The sequence below is a fragment of the Aptenodytes patagonicus genome, chromosome 1 (genome assembly GCF_965638725.1).
Source record: "Aptenodytes patagonicus chromosome 1, bAptPat1.pri.cur, whole genome shotgun sequence".
NCBI classification, from domain to species: domain Eukaryota; kingdom Metazoa; phylum Chordata; class Aves; order Sphenisciformes; family Spheniscidae; genus Aptenodytes; species Aptenodytes patagonicus.
In genome coordinates, this window is record NC_134949.1 from 21,054,460 (window position 1) to 21,072,192 (window position 17,733).

Below are 17,733 nucleotides of genomic sequence, written 5' to 3' on the forward strand. Positions count from 1 at the left end.
GTACTGAGTAGAACTGGTTGAGAAATATAGTAATTTACAAATACCATCTTTGACATAAATAGGTTTGGTTAGCAGCCAGTGTTAAAAGTTTTAAGTAGTAGGAGAGCCAATAGATTCTTCAGATTTGTGCTCACGCATCCAGAAATTTTAACAAATTTTAACGTAAATGTAAAAACATATATCTATAGAATATTAGCTATTTGTTTTTTTCTCATGATCTGTAAATATTTGAAGACTATCAACTGACAAGTGCCAATCCTGTACCACAAATGAGAGATGATTGAAATAAACAATTCACTAGTAATCAAATTTGTGACAGCTAAGTTGTATCTATTAATTGTTGCCAACTTAGAAGGGGTTCAAAATTGATTTTTGAACATACACTTTAAAATAAGCCAAACAAAACCAAACAAAAAAACCCAGATTAAATGCTGATCACTGCAAATTCTTTTCCTGTTCTTTCTGGTACAATTGACAATGGTTTTCTAAAAGTGTAGCAAGCATTACCTTCTTATTACCAAACCTTCCAGATTAGCATTTATCCTGGTCATGGCACATTTTTCAGAACTGAATGAAAAGCTCCAAACGATGTGGTCATTAAACTTCAATAGACAAATAACACTTAGGAAAGGAAGTGGTTGGTAGATTTGGCAGCTGTGGTAAATTTTCTGGGAAAACTTGAGACAGGTATTTTTATTAGGATAAATCCCAAGATTCTTCATGGATCTCAGTTGAGTTCTCTTTGATCTCTGCTAGTGCAATACATAAGAATTTGAACCATGTATTTTAAACTCACACTTCAGAGAATGTTTAAAAATGGGATAAATAAACAATTTCTCCTACTAAATAGAATTTATTTTATTGTAGAAGCAATCCTATCAACAACACAATACATTTTACAAGAGATAAGAAAGGTGGAACAGGAAAGGGAAACAGGTCATTACTCACAATAAAAAACATCATTAGCATAAACAGCTCAGCAGGCTTTAATCTTCTTATATTACTATTATATTGTAACATAATACTGTTATTGCTGAAATACAGCTGAACAGGTACGATGCAAGTAAGCTCTCAAATATATGTATCTTCAGGTAAGGGCATGGAGAGACAAAGGCAGTAGTTCAAGAGAAACTTCTCTGTTTAGTTTTGTGTTTCTATTTTAGTGATGTTTGCAATAGAAACCAACAAATGTCTGCATTGGATATTTTCCTTACCATGCCTGAACACTGGAAACCCATTCTCACTCATATGATATGTGATATAGAGATACTTAAATAATTGCCTTTACAAAATAACAGTTGTCATTTTTACTGCAGGTGATATTTTCCTTTCACTGTTAATTCCTTGTTTTATTTACTATTGACATTCGAGTTATTTGGCTGTGAATTTTCCTGAAATTGTGCAGGAAGTTGAATTTAGACTCTCACAGTGGAATCTGAAATAGTAAGAGTTCAGCAGCATATGTGAATTTTACTTTGTTCCTAACTAAATATAATAGTTAATACAGTCAATAGTACAAGTATGCTGAATTCCATCAGTGCAGCACAAGGAGCTGTGGTATTTACAAGCTGGTGTGTAATTTAGACAATTATTGCTACATGCTGTCATGTTTAGATGCTCCCCTATGGCCTACAAAATAAGGTTTCACAATAGAGTTATAATTCTCTGCCTTTGATTAGCCAAACAAAAAGCAATGAATGAACAGCTAGTGTTTTACTTCAGACCTTATCAAGATTTAGCTTGCCAAACCTGATTTTGCATTGACTTGACTTCCAGTCAGCAGCCCTACTGAACATAATGCAAATCGATATTCTCTGTCTGAGCTCTCTTTATGATGTTGCTAAGATTGTCTGTGAGAATGAAAAGCTCATAAAATATATCATAATGAAGGGCCTGGAACCTGAAGTCTTCCCACCCTCAGTATTCATTGTACCTCTTTACTTCTACACCTTGCAAAGAGCATAATCACTAAGAGCTCAGCAGGAGCCTTTTCCATCCCTACAATGCCTTTTAACATCGGAATTGGAAACAAATTTTAGAGACAAACCTGAAAATAACCTGACCACGTTTCTGTAAAATGTTAAGGCTATTTTTGAGTAGAAAGTGGTGTTTAATTTGTATATCACAGAGATAAAGGATGTTAACTAATGCTTGGACAGATCCTTCTCTTGTCCACATAAAGGGCAATTTATCAGTCATGACCATACCCTATTTAAAGACCAGCCAAGCAAGGAACTGGAGGTCTTTGAGACTGTAGAGAGAGGAAGCAAATAAGGAACCTGGTTAATATTTTATGTTCTGTATAAGGACTGGTTTGAATTATAATTTATCCCTGTAAGTCAGTTCAAAATAAAGATCTGGGGATTGAGTGGAAAGAGTGGCAAGCTGAAGATGAAGATGCATCTCCCTACTCCTGAAGCTTAGTAGCTTTGGGAAATTCTAGAAGATGAGTTTTCTTCCATGGAGAAATTGTCTTACTAGTAATTTTAGAGATTTTATGGAATTTCACTGCTTTAAATTGGTCTGCAAGGTCTAATCTAGTCAATTTTAACACCACAGAATTCATCATCAAAGGTGGATTTTCTTGGAAACAGGGAGCCTACAGAGTGGGTTACCAGATCTTGTGCCTCACTAACTCAAACAAATACATTTTGTAGTGTCTTTTGTAAACTGCATTATGAATGCAATAAGTTTTTTGTCTTCAGAATGTCTTTGGAAACCGGTTACAGAGTCTCACTTCTCTGAGAATTAGAAATCTTTAATTTGAAGACTAAATAGAGAAGTGGATGAATTGTTTCCAGTTGTTCTTATACACATAGTTTGTTTTAGTATTTTTGACCCACATGCAGTAAAGCTGGACAGTAAAGCAGCTCCTCAAGCTGGACAAGAATCCTGATAGTTAGGGGGGTTGGATTAGATGACCTTTGAAGGTCCCTTCCAACCCAAACTATTCTATGATTTTATGATAGTGTCATCAGTTCCTCTGAACTGTGCTGCAAATGCTTCAGCTTATGGACCCTGATGTCATCTCTTTTTCAGTTGAACAATGATAGCAACTCCCAGTAATTTTCTGATCAACTAATATACACAAGTGTATTTTTCTTAATGTTCATTTCCAAATTATGAACTCATGGATCATAGTGGAAATTCCAGGTAGTAGTGGCAAAAGTCCAAATTCAACCTGCCACACAATAAACTAATTTGATGCCAAGCATAGTTTCAAATGACCCTCCATAAACACCTGCCCACAGAGTGAACTTGGGAGAACAACTGTCTTACCTTAGGTGTTTCAGTTAAGTGCCTAAAGTTAGGTGGGATGAATCTAGGTTTAACTGTATACTCTTCTTAAATAAAAAGTAATGAATCATGCATTTTATAATTACCACCACAAAAGGTTTTACAAAGGTGTGAACTTATATAAAATCTTTTGATATTTAGATACAGGTTTTCAATAATTAAGCTATTTATTTAAAACATTTTCATGTTTAATCAGAAATAAATATTTACTTGAGCCTTTTTAAAAGATGGAGGCAAAGGGAAATTTTCTATAAAATATTTATGATAGGAGAAACTTTTTAATCATATTTCAGTTTACCATCTAGTCTGCTGCACTCCTAGATTTGTTTCTCAATGGGGCTGAACATATCTATGATTAGAAATTGTTCTCTTTCTCTTCTTACTGTATTTTTATTCTGCATATCCTTTTCCTTTGGCTTTTTTACCACAATATCTGAAAGTAAGCAAATTACTAATATGTTTTGAGGTCTTCCTGATGTTATAACATTTTAAGCTTCTTGGCTAAATGTCACTAACATGCACTAAATTAATTTGGCTGAAAACTCACAGAATATATTTTATAATGCAGAAAAAATATTTTTTTAAATTCTTATCCACATTTTATGTTAATCAATGTCTAATAGATGATGACATTTCAGTACCTCTGAGCTTCTTACAGGCTGATGCTATTGAAAGAAACTGTGGACTGTATTATTTTTGGCTGATATTATTTTTCTTTCAAAGAAGGTGGAAAGTTATTTTTTAAACATCTGAATTCTTACCAGGCAAGAAGCATTTGTATTGCTCTGCATAATGGCGCATACACTTCATTTGTATTAGGAGTGCAAGTATGAGTTGGTTATCATCAATCAAAGGAGTGTATCAGCATGCTTAATACATTACTGACCTAAACAACTGTGTTTCTGGAGGGAAAAAAAGGACAAAAACTAGGAAACTTAGAAAAAAGGTGTGCTTTTCACAGTCCCTGTGCCCTCCACACTCTTGTCTCTCTTCGTATCAAACACAGCTGCAGTGTTGTTACAGATGAAAAAGACGTGTATGATTTTGTATAAATGTGTTGGAGTCTTCGTAGAAAATCTTAGCCCCCTTGAAGCCGAGGCGAATGCTGACCTGGGCTGCAGCGGGTCACCTTTCAATGTCAGCCTGCTGTGCTACCTTCTCCTTGCTGCTTTCCTGCCACTGATGTAATGACTAACATAACAAGGAAAGAAAGGAGGGTGCAAAGATATATTTGAAGAATTTTTTCAAATATTTCAAGGGTGACACATGGTGAGAAGCCATGTGTCTTTTAAGAGAAAGAGCCTGAAGGGAAACTGGGAACTACTGAAGAAACACTCTGGAATGCCTTTGGAGTTGTATACACACTTTCAAGAGCAAAAAACCAGATAGTTTAGAGAAAAGAGCTCTGAATGTTGCTGGTCACTGATAAAGACAGTCTTCTGCTTCTGATTTTAAAAATATTGTCATACTCGGCACCGTTCAATAACTCTAATTTGGCCATTAAATTCCTGTCACCTTTGCCCTTTCCTAATGATTGTGACAAAATGCTGTCTGCAATCAGCAAGACTCAATCGTTATGGGAATAATTTGAATAAATAATCAAGTCTGCAGCTCATCCATCACCTTGACTGATTTCTCTATTCCCTATTCACCTCTTCATGACATTTGGCAGGTCACTTGATATAAAATATGCAAACAATGAACTGAAATAGCCCAAGTCTGCTGAAATATGCTGACGGAACCTGTCGTCTTAAAGTAGCTATGCATCTTTGCGTGGCAAACACATATATTTTCTGTAGACTTTTTTTCCTTGCCAGCTTTACCTTGACTAAGATGGTATTTGTCCCCTTTATGTTCATAGAGCTTGTACTTACAAACCTACCTCTTGTGAACATGGGGATTTCCTGTTCAATCTCTTGGATAGGTAACTTCTAAAGGATAAGAAGAAAGGAAGAGTGAACAGGAAGAAAAGCAGTGGTAGGGAAATAAAAGGACTGAAGAAAGCAAGTAAAGGAATGTGAGGTGGGAAATGAAACTGATGAAAAAAATACATAGAGTTTATCTTCTGTTTTAATGAAATTAGTGTAGATATCTTTAATAGCGTTAAATAGGTCTAAAATATAATTATATTAAGGGTACCTCCAGATGGGATCATCTGAGTATTTCCAGGGCTATTTGGGCACTTACTGACACCCTGCTATCCACCTACCTCTCTGCCAGACTTACTGCCCTGGTTGCATACTGGCTAGCAGCCAGCACACACCAGCTCCCTGCAGCCGGCTGCTGCAGAGCTCAGCCTGGTGTACAGGCACAAAGCTAAATTGGAGTCAGTTCAAAGTAGTATGCTGGGCTGCAAATGATGGTGCTGAGATCTGGGCACATGTTCTTTTTTGCCAGCTGTGCTATATATGGCAAGAGGCTTCTCTAGCAGAGAGGAAGGATATCAGCTGGGAATAGCAACCTCCAAAAGTCAGAGTTCACCTGGAGGCTCCTTAAGACTAGTGTCTCAATACAGGTAAAGTGATCTGAATATCTTCCTAAGAGAACTATGTGTAAACTGTTTGTGGTTTTTTCACCCCCTTACTTAGACCATTCTCCTGTCTCCTCCTTTTTTCACGGTCTTCATTTTCCTGTGCTAGTATGTTTGTATGTATTTGTGTTTCTTACATGCCTATGAAAGAAAGAGAGATTGAGTCAGGATTTGTTAGTATTTAATAAAGCTCAGCATCAAATTGCTTTAGGAGATGGGCCTTTTTCTGCTAGCTTCTGTAGGGAAACCTACATAATTAGGGCCAAATTTACCCTACTGTGGAATCAGGAATGATTCTTGGTCTGCATAGGTGCTAGAACATATCAGCGATCACCTGTGAAATACCTGGGTGACTAAAGGTTGAGAATCAGTCTTAACTGTTCTCCACAAGCAGTCCTGATTCCAGAATTTAGGGTTTAAAGTACAAACCAGACTGGTTTGGGGAGGTACAAACACTGGTTTACATTTCTGGACGTAACTCAAAACAACTTTTTCTCTAATAGCACAGCCCAGAACTGACCCTACTTGCTGATTTCTGCCTTTCCTATCTGTGCTGATAGTTTGTGATAGTTGTATTATAAATCAAATCTTTTAAACCAAGTAATTTCAAAATAACCCCACCAAAACAGGGGTGCTTGTAAAGTTTTTTTCAGTGGTCATTTCAGTTATCAGCATGGGCTCAACTATGCCATTAAAGATAGTACTCATGAAGCTGCATCTCCAATCACGGAGAGAATGGTTACCCAGGTCTGTCTCAGCAGTGGGCATGCCTCATGCAGGCGTCAGCCTGACTGCTCATTCCTGTCCTCTTGCTACCACCTGCACTGCAAAGATACAATCAATGAACAGGATATTAAATATTTTCCAGCTGAAAAAAAAAAAATTTTCCTCCCGCACCTTCTTTTCCAGGACGCTTTCAGCCAGCCAGATCCAGCATGTCCTGTGGTGCACAATCATCTGCACATAAAGGAGGAATGAATGGGGAAGATTTCTTAAACCAGCTGAAGAAGTACTGTCTCTAAAGAAGTAACACAGACTGAGAAGTGGGATGAGCTACCCCGATAAATTTTGTGTTGCCATGACTGTATTGTTACCAGGAGCCACTGCAGACAGCTAAGCTGCTTTGTCTATGTCTAGATTATACTGCAGTATAGGCATGCACAACGTGTGAAGTTGTTTGTTAGGTCAACAAAGAAAGAATATATCCCACTTTTGAATTATTTGACTTTTATTATGTTGAATAACAAATTTGTACAAACTTTCACTATATCAAAAAGATGCAAATACATAAAACAGGAAAATTATTCAATAATTTTATACAAATAGAACTCAATATAACATGATTTAAAGTAAACATGCTTTTCATCTTCAAAGTTTCCATCTCCAGGTATTTCATGATGAATTGTAATAAAACAATAATAAAAAATAAGAAAAAAAAATCTACTTCTTTTGGGAAGATGTGTTCATAAAAGCAAACTAATAAGCTAGCAAGGTATGATATATATCATGAAACCACTGATACTCACCAGTGGAAATCTTCATAAAAATGACATACAGTTTTGTTTGACAAATATTTTATTGCATGTCTCACAGCTATTAAATAATTCCCAGTTTAATTTTTGTTGTGTCCTAAACAGTCAATAGTAAAGATTGTATTCCCTTGGTCTCTTATATTTTCATCTATACTCACAAAGAAAACTTCCAGTTTTTCCTTTGTTTCCTTTTTCATTTTATATGCAGAACACAGTAACTTTTTACCCTGAGGCTCAATTCTTAGGATATATGGTGACAAACTTTCAAGCAATCAGATACATATCCTGCATATCCCACCCTCTCTTCCAGGCCAAATAACTGGAATGCATGAGAATAAGGAAGCTCATGGTGGTACAGTTAAGAGTTCATTTTTTATCTCTTTCCCCTTGCCCATAATGTATAGTGAACTCCTTAGACTAATTCTGGATCTGATCAACATCATCCAGAATTGTATGGCTTCCCTTTAAAGGTACCAAAACATGAAGACTTACTTTAGCATGTCACAGGTGGATTGGTCAGATATTGGACTGGAGTATCAGGGGACCTTCCCTGTGACTGCAAAACACAAATTACCTGCGAGACCTGCAGAGGCTGTAAGCCTTGTCATTAATATCACTTGACATTGCACTCCTTCTGAGGCACTCCTTTGCTACGTGATAGGGGAATACTCCTCATAGCTGATACTTTAATATTTTGTGAAGTTTGTGTCAGATAACAGACAATCTTGTTGATGTGTCCCCGGTGCGCTCAGATGGGGCAGCCACACCTTCCTCTGGTCAGTGTGTCAGGACTGCTTTGAACTCAGGAGCTCCCAGCTGGGAACCTGCCTGCCACTCTGCTTCGTTTCTGGACCCTGATCAGACGGAGGCAAGAAATAGAAACACAGCTGCTTACTACAGGGTCATCCCAGGCATGTACAAAAGCATTTGGAGAAGTTACAGGTCAAATTGGGGTGGCCCTTATTAGGGTAGGTAAGTGACTGAGCAAGGGCTTGCTGGACTACAGTGTTGAATAGGCACCTGACTTCTGCTCTGGCCATAATTTTCAACATATTAGAGCAGCTGAATTGTATGTGACTAAATAGAAATAAAAGTCTTCAAGACAAAATGCTTGATCCACTCATTGAAATTCATGGGAAAGTTTCTGTTGATTTCAACAGAGATAAAATTAGATACCAAATAAGTAATTAAATAGCATAAATTTTGGAAGCGACCTTTGTCTGCAGTGAATTATAAACAGTGGTAAAATGTACGTGGCAAGAAACTGACCCTTTTCTATTTAATCTTAATATACCTCTGTAACTCCTGACTACCTTTCTCTAGCGTGACATAGTTAAACATCTATCAGATTGTGGTTCCATAGTTATTATTACTGGATTTATGTATTACTACATCACTTCCTAGTATAACAGTAATCTGAAATAAGCCTAGCATATACCAGCCTTGCAGTTAGATTAGGCAAAATATGTAATATGTCATTTATACTAAAGAATGGAGAACACCTGATGCAGGACAAAGTTAGCCTATCAGAAATTCAGGATGAATTCTGAACTGTCAGACTGATACACTAAATCAGAGCTGTCGTGTGACCATAGTGGTGGTAATCTAGTACTAGGATCCCTTACACCGGATTTACTGTATTGTTGACACCGAGACTCATTTTCTTCCCTTGAGAGAAATGAATGTAGGAATGAAGGATTTTATTTTGTAAGGGGAGCAAAAAAATGTAATGGCAGGAAGCATAGCAAGAAAAGTCAATAAGATATTTTATAGTTCATTTGTTTGAAGTCTTTCAACATCATCTTGTAGCTCTGTCATCCTTCACTGCAATATATTTTAAAGCTCAGTCAGGTGCTCCTGGCTTGATACCAGTATCTTTAAATGTTTGCTTTCTTAGACTATAATGATACAGTCTTGACAGAAGAGAAACTGAAAAGAAGCGTTACAGCTGTCCTAGAAAACAGATGATGGTACATACTCGATGTTCGTATATAATTTCAGTTAGATAATTAATACTAACACTATTTCTGCTGATAGAGTGTTTTCATTAGTCTGTAGCTCTCAATTTCTGTTACAAAACACCACAACCTTTGTCTTGCAGACAGCAAAGCTGAGAGTCAAAGAAGCTTAAATGACTTGTTTAGACCAACACAGTGAGTCAGCATTACTGCCAAGCAGGAAAATAAGAACTTCCAAGTTTCCATGGTAGTACATAGTCTGCTACAAAACGTTAGTACTCTGGTCAATAATGTACAATGTGTTACAATACGTCATTTGGTCTCTGTTATCCTTTCCAACACACTGCACCTGAGTCACGTTGCAAAGATCTTTCAGTTATGTCTTTAACAGACTTACGAAGTAAAGTACAGAAGTGAACTTTTTCCACCCAACTGACAAACCAAATAATCAATGTACTGAATCTGTCCACGCTGGCACTCACTGATGTTAAAGTAATGTGCATCTTCCCAACATTTCAATATACAGGTTGTAGCTGAATATGAAATTTTAAGGTTGGCTTCTGGGAAATGGGAAAACTAAAAGAAGTATCACTTATAAATTTATTTTCACTGGGGAGATTAGGAAGTTTAAATGCAACACCTGTTTCCTAAAAATAGCAGAAAAGCTGCTGTGCTACTGTGTTTCCTAGGTTTGCAAATGTCAGTTTAGCTTTTTCTCAGCAAACAGCTGTCCTGGCACCTTGCTCAAATTCTGGGTGCAAAACGAAAAACATGCTGTTTGCTTCATGACGGAATCACCTGTGGTTAGCTCCACACAGATGAAAGAGAGAGACTGAAGAGGAACTGCAAGGCCCATATCAACAAAAAAACAACCCCCCTCAAAAAAAACCAAACTAAAACCCAACAGCTCTTTCTTGCCTATCTTATATAATTTGTCATATGCTGAAAACTACTTAGTCAAATGTCCTTTTCTTTCCAGCAAGGTGCAGGTCTATTCTTTATGCCGTTTAGAAGCCAGCATACCAGACAGAGGGTTAAAGAATGAACAGTCAAGTGAACACACCACTTTTACTGACCAGATTACAGTCTTAGCAGTATAGCACAGGAATTTGTGTGACCCCCCAACCAGTTGTTTTCACTCTTTTATTTGTAATCCAGGATATTTCAGAGCTCAGATTTACAAGTCAAGACCTTCAAATAGTTAGAGCACACTAAAGGTATTGGCAAACTGTGTGACGAAGGTGGTAGCCATGGCTAAGGACCATCAGGAACATGAAATTTTGAACCTAGCTGTGGAACAGATGCCAAAAAATCATGCAAATTGTATCCTGAAAGAAATATTTGTTATGATGAGTTCCTCTAGTTCCTTGTTTTACGAGTTACAAAAAATAAACTTACTAGTTTCAGAACAGATAGGTGGTATTTTCTAAATAAGTAATTAAAGTTGTATTACAGAAGGCATTGCCAGCGAAATTAAAGAGCTCTTCATCTACTGTAGATATGCAGTTTTAGCATGTCCATCCTGGGATTTCTCTTAAAAGTTCACATAAAAAAGGACAAACAAGAAAAAATTAAAATTGCAGAAAATAATGTGATATTTGCTTGTTATGGATCAGTTTTGTATGTAGGAAAGGATACAGTAGATCACAAGACATATTCATTGTCAGCAAAAGTTCAGTGAAGTTTCTGCTATCCTAAATTAACTGGTTGTTAAAAGCTACTGCTGATAGGATTGTCAGCAAGAGGAAATTATTTTAACTTTGTCCAGAAATCAAATCATTACAGATGGAAAGTATTATAACCTTGAAGACTGAGATATGTTCCTTAAACCAGCAATAAAATTTATCAAAAGTTGACTTTGGACAGCCTTTTTAATAGAGTTTTGCATCTGAAGTTAATGTCAGTATCTAAGGTGTAGGCGTCATGGATATAGCAGCACCTTGGCTCTGATCATTAAAAGTGTAAGGAATTAATGCTATTCAGAAATAGGTTCTACTAAAGTGTCTAAACTAAAGACTGGACAGTGCAATCACATATATACAGACATTTCAGCCACTTTAAAAGAGTCAGCACAAAACCTGAAAACCTTAACTTCCGACATCAAAACATTCTTATTTCTTTGAGAATAAAGAGAGAGTATTGAAAATGAAAACTGGTGCTAAACAAATTGCACAAACTGGATTTTATACAACATTCAGACTAAATTTTACGTCAAGTATTACTAAACTCAGAGGGACTCATTCATATATGTGAGAAAAACATTTTTGCTAGCTGTCTTTTCATGTTGTCCACTGGTACACCATTATTATAAAGATAAAATTGTTAAAAATTAATATATATAATGTATTACATAAACCACAATATTACATGAAGAATATTTTTAATTGTAATTTATCAAGATATAGCAATGCAGGACTAAAATGTATGACCTTAAAATTATTTTATATGTGTCTATATAGAGACATGTAATATATATATAGAAATAGTCACTGAAACTTCTGGCCTGTAATTCCCTGTCAATGTCAATGCAAACTGCCCATATTTATCCCAGCACATAGTCTGCTTTTTCCATTCTGTTCTTTTATAGAAACTTGTAACATAAAGAAGCCTCTCTGCATCTCTTGTCGTGAGGAGCAATGTTCAGTTTCCCCCTGATTTGTTTTGGCTTTCAGCCCCACTTCAGATGTACTCTCCTCATGAAGACAGAGATGTGGAAAGGACTTTCAGAGGTCACCTAGTCCAAGGTGGGATCTACTAAACCTACGTCACTGCTGACATTCATAGAAAATAAGGGCAATTGCACATCCTCCCTGCACAATCTACTACAGCACTTAACTGTCCCTGAGATTAAGTTTCTTCCCAAAGGCTGCATTAGATCTGTACTGCTGCAAACCCATTACCTAAAATTCTCTCTACACTGAACAAAGAGAACAAATTATTTCCTTTTTCTTTTCAACATCCTTTCATATTTGAAGATTATTATCGTATCTCTCCTCAGTCTTCTCTTTATTCTGAGTAACTGTTTCCTTCAGTGTTTCCTGGCAGGCTGTACCTTGTAGTGAACCTCGCTGCTCACCTCTGAACTTGCTACAAATCCACCTCAAGTGCCTCAGACCAGATATATTAATCCAACTAGTCCTAGCCAATGCTGAACAGGGTGGAAAGACTAATCCATGCTTTGCAGTCTGCACTCCTGTTTGTAAATCCGAGTAGGAAATCTGAGTTTTTCACAATAGCACACCATTATTGATTTGTGTTCAGCTTATGAGCCACTAACGTGGATCTCTCCTTAAAGAATCAGTACTACACCAGCTGTTCTATGTGTGTTATTTTGCAGTTGATAATTCTACCTAAGTTCAGAACCTCATATTAGTGCATATAGAATTGAAGTAGCTAAAGATAGCAAACATTTCTGGATGCAGGAGACCCTTCCAAAGATCCTAATTCAATAAGTACATCCTTCCAGTTAGACTGTAGATTAATGGCAACTGCAGTTGTGGTTTTCTAGTATTTTTGTCATCAGTCTATAGAATTTTCCTCCAGACCGGATTCCTCTAACTTGTTAATGAGAATGCCACATGAGAATCAAAAGCTACATTAGAGTCAAGCTATATTACATCTCCCACTTTCCTTCTGTCCAGAAGATCTGTTATCTTATCATAGAAGAAAATTAGATTGATTTGACACAATTTGTTCTTGACAAATCCCTGTTGGCTGTTGTTCATCTCCCTTGTTATCTTCAAGGTGCTTACAGTCAGTTTGATTATTTGTCCCAGTGTTTTTCCAGGAACTAAAGTTGAGCTGGTTGGTCTGTAATTCTCTGTTTCAGTCTTTCTCTTGTTCTATCTCCTCTTTCTCTGTCTCTTTCTTTCTCTCTGCTCCCTCATTGCCTCCCTATTTATTAAACGAGGCATTATATTTACCCTTTCTACTATACTGAGAACTCATCCCTTTCCCTGAGTTCCAAAAGAGAACAGATAACAACTCTGTTTTCTAAGAGAGTTTATATGAACATGTGTAGCCTCTTCAGAACAACTAATACTGGGATGTAAGGACCCAGGGCTACTCTAATATTGAATCTATCTCCACACGCCAAATACTTTAGTTAACTTCATATGAAGGTGAATTTACATTACGATGTCAAACCGTTAACTGAAGCAGCTGAAGCTGCTTTTTCTTGTTCTGCTGTTCCTGCTGCAAGGACAGTGACCTGGAACAGAAGATGGGACTGACAAGCAGAGGGGTTGTTTTACACTGCTTCTGCCACGCTATCTGAGTTCAGTGTTACAAGCCCTAAGTATCATTAAACCAGCGCTGCACATTAGCAATCTTACTGCAGCTAAGAGCCTCAATGAAATGGAACAACACAAGACAATTCTTGCCCTTCTGGCAGCATCTGTGACTAGAGTTTCCTCCCACTTAGTTGTGAATCAGCTCTCCACTGGATTTTCCACACACTAATAATGTATTTACAGATGTTTTCTTTTTCCTCTTTGTGTTTTTTTCTGATTGCACCATATTTCATGGCTTGGCTTTTCTAATTTTTGTCCATACATACTTACACTGTTCTTTTATCCTTGTCCCTGATATACTGACCTAGTTTCCAATTTCTTCATGCTTCCTTTTTGTGTTTGAGGTTAATGAAGAGCAGAAGATTTAGCCAAGCTGATCTCTTGCATAAGAATATTTTGTGATTGTGATCTTAATAGTGTTTCTGTGAGGAACTGCCAAATTTCCTTTTTTCTTTAGCCTTGTTTCTCAGGAGAACTAACCTAATAATTCTCTGAGGGCAGAGCTTTTCTCGGAAGCTTTTAACTCCATTTATTCTCCATTACTTGTATTTAAAACAGTCTGTCCTGCTTCAGATGAGACAAATGGGACAAGCTGTCTAAAGAAAAACAGTCAGGATCAAGTCCATGAATAAAATTCAGCTGTTGCCTATGAAATAAGTCTTCAACATAAGTTTGTTCAGGTAGGCTCTGATTTTAAAATGTTGGAGTATATTTCAAAAGTAAAATAAGAAATTGTGACTCATGATGGCTGGACTTCTCAGTTTCACAAGAATGTACAAATACTAACTTTCCCTTTCAACAAGTTTGAAAAAGTCAGTATTTCAAGAAAGAATGTGAAAAGTTGCCCTGTTGCAGAAAACAACTAATGCAACTCTGCTATTTATGTTCTACATTAAGAAATCACTCTACATTTTATTCTCCCTGAAATGTGTGGATTTCTTTGGGCTTTTGTGCCTTTACAACAGCTGTAAGCCTCTAAAGGAGATCACTTTTTAACATTAAATCCCATTATGCATCATGTAAGCTTCTTTGATGTAGGATGTAATTTCAAGTATCCATATACAGACTCATAGCTTGCAGCAGTCAGCACCGCCACTTAGAAGTTATTATCATGGGGTTTTACATTTTGTAACTTTCTTTTAATCTTTGAAGTCTCTCCGGGGAAGTCAGTCATGTTTCTCAATGAAAGGTTGAAACAGTAACAATCTTCTGAAAGTATTATAGAGATAATTTCAGTATTTTTAATAACATTGATTATTTAATTGCATTTTAAGTCCTAATATAAGAGTTTCCAATTTAAGGAAATGGGCTAATGGATTGCCCATAGCAATGTGTAACTAATGTTTTTTATTGCTGTGAAACACTGCCCTGAACCCATCCAACCTATCCTGAGAAGATAAAACAGGGAAAAAACATCTACTGCTCAGATGCAGTCAAGACGCACAGAGTCACTCAGAGAAGGCTGTATAGCCTTTCTTGCACACAGGTGAAGACTTTTATTTATTCATCCATCAGCTTTAACCATTGCTATACTAGGTTACAAATACTTATCATATTAAAATCAAATTTTGGAAATTCATTATAAGTTATCTAGGATTGAGAATAGTTTTTGGAGCTGAACGAAAGAAAGCATATCTGGCATTATGACCACGCAGAAAGGAGATGAAGCTGATTTCCTTTGGTCTGAATTCTGTCGGCAATCAGAATATTGCAAGTGTGAACATTCATGGGTATTTTTGCAACTTTTTTCTAGTGAGATCAAGTCTTGAGCACTCAAGATGGAAGTGTGGAGCATGAAATATTTGACAAAACTATTATGGGTTAATATTTGAATGAATAAAAAGTACCTCTGTTACAAAGATACTTTATTATATAAGAGAGAACTTATCACTTTAAATGAGTGTGTACTTCTATAAGTTGCACACATGTAAATAATAATCAGATATCTACTTTTTGTGAGGTCTTTAAATTCTCTTGACCTGTAAGATAAACTATTGACCAAGGCAAAGCTGAGGTCAATATTTTCTTCAAGGGGCAATAAATCTCTGTGCTTACTGAAACATAGTCAATTAAATGTAAAACCTACCTTAATGTAAGGGTAATATGGCTATCACAGGCCTCGAAAAATAAAGCTATTTCATGGGGAGTTTTTTCCTTTCAATGGTACTGTTTAAAAACAGTGTTTTACAGATGAGGAACAAATAGTTGTAATGAAAAGAAAAAAATAGGGAGAATTCTGTTAATGTGACACCAATGGAGTTGCACAATTGTATCTTAAATAATCATTTATAGAATGTTAAACTCATCCTCCATAATGGCAAAGTAGCCACAGCCCTGCTATTTATGAAATTTGACTGAGGATAAGACTCTGACTTTATACGTGTAATCAAGACCTGGCTTAGTCAGTTAGCTCCTGTCTTTGCTTGACGCTCCACTCAGTCAGCTTCTGAGGTTCCAAAATAAGCGATGGTTTATCTTTAGTGTCATGCTAAAAACTGCAGCAGTTCAGAAGCAGATCAGTAAGCTGCTTGACATCCAGGCTGCTGGAGCACAGTATACAACTCACTGTGGAAACTTCCTGGGATGCCTCAAACTAAACTGCAAATGTGTGCTGGCCCAAACTTGGAGGGAATTTGCTGTTGTGTTATTTTGTCTGCCTTCAGACATGGATTTCATTTTTCTAAAACCTTTTTTACTCAAATGTGTGGGCTTTTTATGAAAGTCCTGGACTCTGATTTTGCTGGTATTCAAGGGGTTTCCAGGTTGCTTTTGCAGCTTCTGAATTCCCATCAGACCTGAAGTGCCTTGTCTGAGCTTTTACTGATGTCACCTTGAGTTATTGTGATGTACATCCATGCAGACAATAAATGGCTTTGGTCCCATGAACTCTGAGACAAACACAGAAATATCTCAAATGTTCCCAGACTCTATATTTAGTCAGTCACTGTTTATGGACGCATGTTGGTTGTGAAAGGATGAAGTTTGACATTATTATGGCAGCAAAATAACGAAATGTATTTCTGTTTCCATCAGGTGGAAGAACTAGTTTCTTGGTGAGACTGAGTGCAGTCTCTAAGATGACTAAGGATATCTTCAAAGGAGTGATGCTGTGATGCTAGTAAGAAACTAAAACAGCCTGACTTTCTGTCTTTGAAGGTACAGTAACAAAATTTTCCCTGAGAGTAACACCAACAAAAGATGAAACACTTGGGAGGGAAGCTGGAACTCAGTGAACGTAAGCCATGCTGAATGGGAACTATCATTTCATTAAATCAGTGGGGCCATGGTTTTGAGAAAGCTAAAGCAGTGGAGCTGACATTATAAAAATATTCCCAGACGCAATTCTGGCTGTCTGGAACAGGAATTTGCAGATTCCAGGAAGGTTGTGCTGGAGTAGCAAATCTAGAACCCTTAGAAATAGACAGCATCTACCCTTTCCCCAGAAAGCTGTGTGCCTAAGTAACGTAACATGGTAATATCAATGGCCTCTTCTGGGGAGTCCGGTCTAGCTCTTTTTAACTTGTTTTGGTAAAGACCTACAAAGTATTTGGAAATCTACAGTAACACATTTGGAGGGTCTGGTGAGTTGACCTTGGCTGGATGCCAGGTGCCCACCAAGCCGCTCTATCACTCTCCCCCATCAACTGGACAGGGGGGAGAAAATATAATGAAAGGCTCATAGGTCAAGATAAGGACAGGGAGATCACTCACCAATTACCATCACAGGCAAAACAGACTCGACTCAGGGAAATAAATTTAATTTATTAACAATCAAATCAGAGTAGGATAATGAGAAAATAAAACCAAATCTTAAAAAACACCTTGCCCCCACCCCTCCCTTCCTCCCAGGCTCAGCTTCACTCCCGATTTCCCTACCTCCTCCCCACAAGTGGTGCAGGGGGACAGGGAATGGGGGTTGTGGTCAGTTCATCACACGCTGTATCTGCCACTCCTTCCTCCTCACACTCTTCCCCTGCTCCAGCGTGGGGTCCCTCCCATGGGATACAGTCCTCCACAAACTTCTCCAATGTGAGTCCTTCCCATGGGTTGCAGTTCTTCATGAACTGCTCCAGTGTGGGTCCCCCGTGGGGTCACAAGTCCTGCTAGCAAACTTGCTCCAGCGT